Source organism: Macaca fascicularis, chromosome 1, assembly GCF_037993035.2.
Source record: "Macaca fascicularis isolate 582-1 chromosome 1, T2T-MFA8v1.1".
Lineage (NCBI taxonomy): Eukaryota > Metazoa > Chordata > Mammalia > Primates > Cercopithecidae > Macaca > Macaca fascicularis.
This window is the reverse complement of record NC_088375.1, coordinates 131,121,239-131,129,174: the sequence shown is the minus strand read 5'-3', so window position 1 is coordinate 131,129,174 and position 7,936 is coordinate 131,121,239. Positions and strand designations below refer to the sequence as shown.

The window sequence follows — 7,936 nt, the reverse complement described above, 5'->3', positions numbered from 1 at the left end:
TTGGTTGGGTGGTGAAATGAAATCAGCTTTAGCACATTTCCTTGAAGAAACGGTTCTATTTGAAGTTAATGTTTGATGTATAATCCCTAAAAGAAGCATGGCCCAAGGAATGTCAAGGGAGAAGAAAAGGGAATAATAGTAAAATTAAGTAAAATTTGTGAATACTTAATCTGCATGCCATTGTTCCAATTGTACCATTGCCCAGCAAAATTCTTTGAATGAATGTATTTACTCTTCCAAAAATTGTATTGCAAAATTACTCTCATAAACTGAGGAAGATAATACAGGCTTAAGGCTATCTGGTGAGTTATACAAGATTATCTAACTAATAACTAATAAAACTGAGAGCCTGAGAACAGGACTCTTATAGAAGTGCTTTACTTAGGGCACACACAGGAGAAGAGGAAATGAGGGAGGCAGGATGTGGGAGAGACAATAACATCAACTTCAGTGGCACAGGTACCCTTCTTTCTGAGGGATCTGAGGCCCCAGGTACCCTTATCAGAGCTTGGTTGCTATATTCATTTATTTAAGGTTAAAACTAGGAAGAGATGCTGGATGGATCATCTGAGTATCAAATGTATTTCTCCCTGCACCCATTATGTTGCAGGAATCTTACCTTCTCATGATAATCAAGTACGATTACTCCTGCTAGTAATAGTTCCTTTTCTGTCTCTTCTATTCTTTCTGTGCCAGGAGCCCAAAGTGAACAGGTAGAAGCCATAGTTTTAAGTGTAGTGACACTCTTTCTCTGTACCTTGGTAAAAAGAAGCATCCCTCTTTCAGTAACCAAATTTAAAACCACAAAGCCTATAGTTGTAGGGACAGGAAGCACAATTTCCCCAAAACACACGACCATGAGGTCCACTGGTTCTGATATGTATTATACTTTCTAGCGGTACCAGTCCAATAGTGTTTGATACCTGTGTCAATAGTCATGGTAATTTGAAAACAAAATCACTGGATCAGTAAAAGGGATTTCAAAGGGGCATCAATATCATCTACTACAGTCTTAGTTCTATTATAATTCTAGCCCCATATTGCAATTTTCTTGCCCCAAACTTCTCATTGTATATTGAGAGTACAGTGGACAGATAAATTGTCTCTTTAATTCACAGGTCTTCAGAATGAGAGAAGATATGCCAAAGGCTTTTTATCTATACCTGTTCCTGTTATGATGATGAAATCCTGGACTACTAGATTGAGTCTGATACCAAAGTTGGATGAGTTTTTGGGCATCTTGGGAGAGGATGTTTTGGTTGTGCTTGAGTTGTGAGTTCTTAGGGGCAAAAAAGTGAATTGAGGCGGAAGGCAGAATATCACAGGAACTATTCTTTGGTTCTTGGGATGTGTGGGTGTCCTGGGGTTTGTATCACAGCTACCTTTTTAAAAAAATTTTCAACAACTGTCAAATCCATGAGCAGTCCAATCAATACTGAACAGTTCTGTTTCTTCAGGTCATCTGTGGTCTTACTCATTTTCTCCTTCAACATCTGTTTCTCTCTTCCTCTTTTCACCTTTCCTACTTTCTTCCTGATCTTCATCCTCATACTCATCTTAATCTTCTTCATTTAGTCCCTCTGGTAATTTCCCACCAACCATGGGACTTCACCCCAACAAAATTGTGAGCATTGTTAGGTTTTTGTGTAAGACTCTTGCTGTAGCATGTGTAGCTGTGATTGGTGAGTCAACCGTCTGTGGCTACCAGTTACACAAAGATTGTAACAGTATTTTTATTTTCTGTACAACAAAAAAGCTTTGTAAATAAAATACTAACATTAAAAAAAAGTGAATTGTGGAAGACTAATCCTGTGATGGTCCCTCAAAAACACACACACACACACACACACACACACAAACACACACACTTCATGGTATTCTTTGTTTAGTCCCTTCCCCGTGAATCTGGACTCCATGATTTTCTATTGCTCCAACCAATAGAATGTAGTAAAAGTAACACCTTGCCAGTTTCATGACTAAGCTTTAGACATTATAGCTTCTGCTTTTGCACTTACCCTGAGCTGTGATGTAAGTTCAGCCATCCAGTTGGAGAGACAATGTGGATCTTGAAGAAGCCAGGTGGAAAGCGCATGGCCTTGAAATTACATGAAGTGGTCAAACATGGTGACTCATGCCTGTAATCCCAACATTTTGGGAGGCTGAGGCAGGTGGATTCCTTGAGGTCAGGAGTTCGAGACCAGCCAGGCCAACATGGTGAAACCCATCTGTGCTAAAAATACAAAAAAAAAAAAAAAAAAAAAAACAACAAAAAATTAGCCATGGTGGCGGGTGCCTGTAATTCCAGTTGCTTGGGAGGCTGAGGCAGGAGAATCTCTTGAACCCAGAAAGTGAAGTTTGCAGTGAACCAAGATCACGCCACTGCACTAGTCTGGGTGACAGAGTGAGACTTCATCACAAAACAAACAAATAAACAAACAAGCAAACAGATTTCATGAAGTTGAACCAAGAAACTCAGCTGACAGCGTAGAGAGCCTAAACATATGACCGTGGATGCACTGTTCCAAAGAGCTCCAGCTTTTTAAGTCCTCCAGGTTGAGGCTAAGATATGTAAGATATGTCATGAGAGTCACTTTGGACCTTCTAACCCTAACAGATATCTCACAGGGCAGAGACAGGCTCTTCCTGCTGTGCCATGTCTGAATTCCTGACCCACAAAACCATGGGTAAATAAAATGACTATTGTTTTAAGCCATTACATTTTGAGGTGATTTGTTATGCAGCTATAGATATACAGAACTAGGAATTTACTGTTTCTTAAAAATGACAAGAAAGAAGTGAGTATGGTGAACCTTATATACAATCTAATAAAGCAGTTCAACCTCAAGTGCCACCACTATGTTACAGTGTCATGTTGCTATTGTTTTTCACATTGAGCTCCAGGTACTGCATCCTGACTTCTATGCCAATATTTTTTCTCCATCATATTTTAAAAACTACAATAATGTGATAAAATGCATAAAATGTATTTCATTTTTAAACAAAATCATCTTTGCTATAGAGAACTGAAAGCTAATTTTTATTTTTATTTTATGTTTTTCCTTTATGGATCCTCAGAATAGAACTTAAAGAAAGCTGATGGTTTAGAAATCTGTTTCCACTCAGGGATTCTAACTTTCATTTCGCAAAGCCTTGTGAGAATACATTTCCCTGGTCTGCATTCCAGTAGCCTTTTTATTTCCTGTAGCTGTGTCAAAAGCAGTAATAGCAACTTAAAAGAATAGAGCAGAGTGGCTTATAATATATATACCATATGGTTTCATAGTCTTATACTTTCATTAACTTGGAAATTACTGTATGTGATACTGTATTAGCCTGCTAATTACTATTCCTTGCATATGGCTAAGTTAATAGATATTAAATAATACAAGTGTGACCTTTCCTCTCTAACCTTATGTTTCAGATTCTTCTTTGTTTTTGACATCTTAGCTACAAAAATTCCTTAAAAATCTACATTCTGAGGTAAGATAGTAGTTTTACTTTTATTGGCATATCTATATTTGCTGGAAAAACAGCACCTTTTATTTTTACCACACTTCCTGTCATCTACAAAGCTTTAGCAGATATGGAAAAGTTGGATGAGTAATTTGAATAGAATAATGTGGGCAGCAAATTGCTTGGTCAGTTTGGTATTGAAACTACCATACAGCATGAAAGCTTAGCTGTTTCTGAAATTATGTTAGACATAGCATTTATCAAGTTAATACTCATTAATATAGTCAACAGCAGAGTCAAGTGTAAAGTAAAATTCTCTCATAAATTTGAAAATAGAATTCACAACACAGAAGCCAATTTATAGCTAGTGGATTCGTTTATTATTTTTAAGTGAAATTATTATATCAAAAAATATGAGACCAAGAGAGTCCAGTTTTATAATTGCAAGATTATTAAGCATATGTGTAAAAGCAATCAAGCAGAATTTAGTTTTGCTAGATTGAGTTCTTCTATAATAGCACATTGTATTTACTATGCTAGCAGATTTTAGGGAGATCATGATAGAAATTGTGCACCCCAGAATGCAAAACTGACTATCAGATTTTAAGTTAATTATTGTTTTTAATGACACAATTACAATGTCTTGATAAAAACAAGATCAAGCCAATAAAAATAGGTACTCATATGTAGTCTTTGAACTGAATCCTAAACATTAACATTAAAATATAGTGGAGAGAACAAAAACAATGTAAAACAATCCTATGAGAGAGAGAAAAAGTTTGTTCCTTCTACTCTACTCTCTTATACAGTCACTCAACAAAACACATTTTTTTTTTTTTTTTTTTTTGAGTCAGGATCTTGCTCTGTCACCCAGGCTGAAGGGCAGTGGTGGGATCACAGTTCACTGAATCCTCAACTTTAGGGTTTCAAGCATTTCTCCCACCTCAGCCCCCTGAGTAGCTGGGACAAGTTTGTACCACCACACCCAGCCAACTTTTTTTATTTTTCTGTAAAGAAAATTTTAAAAATCTTATGCTATGTTGTCTAGGTTGGTCTTAAACTGCTGGACTTAAGCATTCCTCCTGCCTCAGCCTCCCAAATTGCTGGCATTACTGCCATGTGCCACTGCACCTAGCAAACATAACACTTCTGACACTAGTTGTGTATGGGTATTTCCACCAAGTAATTATTCTGTCAACTCCAGCTGGACATCCTATAATTCAACTCAACTCTGACATGGCCTGGAGATAGGACTGGATTCCACATATTAAGGGATCAGTCCCACAAGATTGCCCCCAACTTCAGATGCAGTTGCAAGCAACAGGTTTTCACCTATACTTCTGACCAACCAGCTATAAATCAGGCTTCGTAATACTCCCCCTTGGGTTCAATTAACTTTCTGGAGAGGCTCAGAGAACTTAGGGGAATACAATTTACATTTACTGGTTTATTAATAAAGAATATAGATAAACAGCAAGATAAAGGGATACATAGGGAAAGATCTGGAAGGATCCGAAGTACAAGAGCTTCTGGCCATGTAAAAGTATAGCAGGCCATTCATCCAGCATACTGATGTGTTCACAAACTCAGAAGCTCTCTAAACTCCATAGTTCAGGGATTTTTATGGAGGCTTCATCACATAGGCATGATAAATGATCAATTCCATTTCCAGCCCCTCTTTCTACCCAAAGAATGGGAGGTGGGGCTGAAACATCCAAGCTCACAATCATGACTTGGTCAGTCTGGTGACCGGCACCATTCAGAAGTCCACTAAGAGTCACCTCATTAGAACACAAGACACTCCTATCACCCAGGAAATTCCAAGGAACTTAGGACCTCTGTGTCAAGAACTGAGGCCCAAGACCAAATATTAGAATGAAGGATTCTCCTAGTACCTTAAAAGGGCATCATTAAAAGCTCTGTCTTGGAAACTGGGGAATAGAGCAAATACTGGAAGAAAGGATTCTCCTAGCACCCTCTCACTTAGGAAATTATAAGGGCTTTCAGAGCACTTTACCAGAGACTTAGGACAGAAATATATATATATTAGGACAGAAATATATATATATATAAATATATATATATATATATTTCTTAATATTTCACAAATTCAAAAGACTGAAGGGAATAAACCATATCCCAAAGTTCAGGGGCAAGTTCATCAACCAAAAAAGATAGGCTGAGGAATGTAGTCTAGATCTACACTACATCCTCTAAACTTAAATGAAAGACAATTATCAAAAAGTAAAGATTTTGCTTCATACTCAGAATGTGCCTGAATCTGGACATCAGAGACTGTTGCCATGCTTTCTCTGAACAAATCAGAATCTGCTTCCGTTTTTGTGCACGTATTCCAGGTGTACAAAGTCAGTGAAAAGGTCAGATTCTTTATATCTTGAGGTGCACAGAAACCTCAGGAAAAAAATGCTTTAAGCAGGGAGACAAAAGCATTAGAGAAAATCTGAGGATGTAAAGGGTTTTAGCTAAGATAATGACCAGAGACATAGCAATGTACACATCCTCTTTGCAATCATGGTTAATCCAAAGATTTTCTCAGCAATATACCCACAAATAATAATAGCAAATTATGGAGGGGGCACAGGTAAGTAATTGGGTTGGAGTGTGCCACAGGCTCAAATCTCAGGCAAAGTAATTCTTCACCTAATTCCCAAGCTTGCCACCTGTCAGCCACCAAGCCAGGAAGAATAGGCGTACTATAGCATGTAAGAGGAGAAAAAGAGAGAAAAAGAAAATTGAGCACCAGTTGCTAAACCTTGGAGTGGCCTTCATTTGGAAAATAAAAAAGAAGGAAGAGATCAATTTGGCTAGCTTGACTGAGCAGCAGGGATGAGTCAAACTCTAATCTATCTGCGGAGAAGGAAAATATGGAAGACAATGCTATTCTCATGTGATTTCTATGTTTTGACTCACAAATAACCTTGAACTCTAATAGATGTAATCTAATCAGTGGCATGAAGTCTCATCAACTGTATTTTCATTTTCTCCTCCCTGGGGCAGGGGAGGGGCCTTCACACAAAAGGAGAAAAATGTATAGACATTCAACAAATGTAGAGTGTTTACTAAATATTAAACACAGTTCTTGACACTTGGGGTAATAACACTGAATAAGATTTTGCCTACTTTCTTTTGGGATAATACAGACAATAAATACACAAATACATATTTTTAAATAATTCTAATGAAGATGGTGAAATTGAGATAATAAGGTAGGGAATGACTCAGGCGGAAACATTGCTTTCGTTGGAGTGATCAGGGGAAGTTGCTTGGAGGTGATAAAAAATACAAAACAAAACTGAGTTCAGAATGACAAGGAAGCAGATCTGTGAAGATCAAGGGGGGAAGCATGTCACCTCTGAGGCTCTAAAGTCAAGAAATAGAAAGGGAGCAAAGGTAGCTTTGGTAGAATGAACAAAAGGGGAATAGATTGAATGTGAGGTAGAGTCAGTGAGAACTACTGGGTTTTGGCTTAAGCAATTGTTATTTACTGAAATGAGAAGAGTTAGGAAGGAATGTATTTGCGTCAGGACAAACCAATATTTGTTATGACCTTTACATACTACACATATAAATAACTACTCTTCCATCTTAAGTTATAATGTAGGTAAGGAATTCAACATGAAGCAAAGGAAGGAAGAAACTTTCAGTGTAGAAGAACCAGCTAGAAAAATCCACGATATGAACTCGTAATTGAGGTGGGATGTACGATGTCAACTTGCTGTCCACTTGAGGTTCTAAGAGAAAACCACGTATTAGCTTCTAGAACAAGGACATGGTAAGAGGGTCTAAGTCACTCTTACACTGAGCAGATACTAGAACTTATTTCTCAGGATATATCTTTTTCTATTTAAGTCTATTTTTTTTAAAAGTGAAGATTTCTAAAAATTTTGTAGCATAATGGAAAAGGAACATTATTCTAAACATTGAAAATAAATATATATTTCTTAAAATTGTAGTAACCTATAGAAAATGAATATGATAGAAAATATCTACTCAGGCCACTGAAAAATGTGCAAAAGATATGCATCCATGAAAGAGATACTGAGTTTAATAAAGAAAAAAAATAGACAAAAAGTTAAAGTGGAATTGGCCAAAATAATACAAGATGAAACGGAATTTGAAAGTTAATAGCTAAATCAATATTCATATGCAGACTGGAAAAAGCAGAATTGATACTGCAGAAACCTAAATCAGTGGTTTTCTCCCTTTGGGGGACTACGAAAGAAAAGGTGCTGTACAGGATAGATTAAAGTTAATAGGGCTGAGAAATATGAACATATTTCACTCAGGCAAGAAATCTAAATAACTGAGATCAGGCAATAACCAAATTTTAAATAGAAAAGTAATACTTGAGTTGAAATATTATTCAAGCCTATGAACCAAAAGAACTACCTTCATGAACCCAGAAAACATAACAAAAAGAAAAGGGCTTAATAGGAAGTGTTAGCACCCAGACACAGAGAGA

The 7,936-nt window shown here is 37.0% G+C and overlaps 1 non-coding gene across 2 annotated transcripts in view; it reads right to left on the bottom strand.

The window, feature by feature from the left end:
* Positions 1-406: 406 nt before the first annotated feature.
* RNPC3-DT (RNPC3 divergent transcript) overlaps positions 407-7,936 on the bottom strand; it is a 164,095-nt gene continuing 156,565 nt past the window's right edge. For both annotated transcript variants that reach the window (XR_010588493.2, XR_010588490.2), the window contains exons 5-6: positions 2,016-2,230; positions 407-757 (exon numbers count right to left, since the gene is read on the bottom strand). This is a non-coding gene — a transcript (RNPC3 divergent transcript). The remainder of the gene's footprint in view (positions 758-2,015; positions 2,231-7,936) is intronic.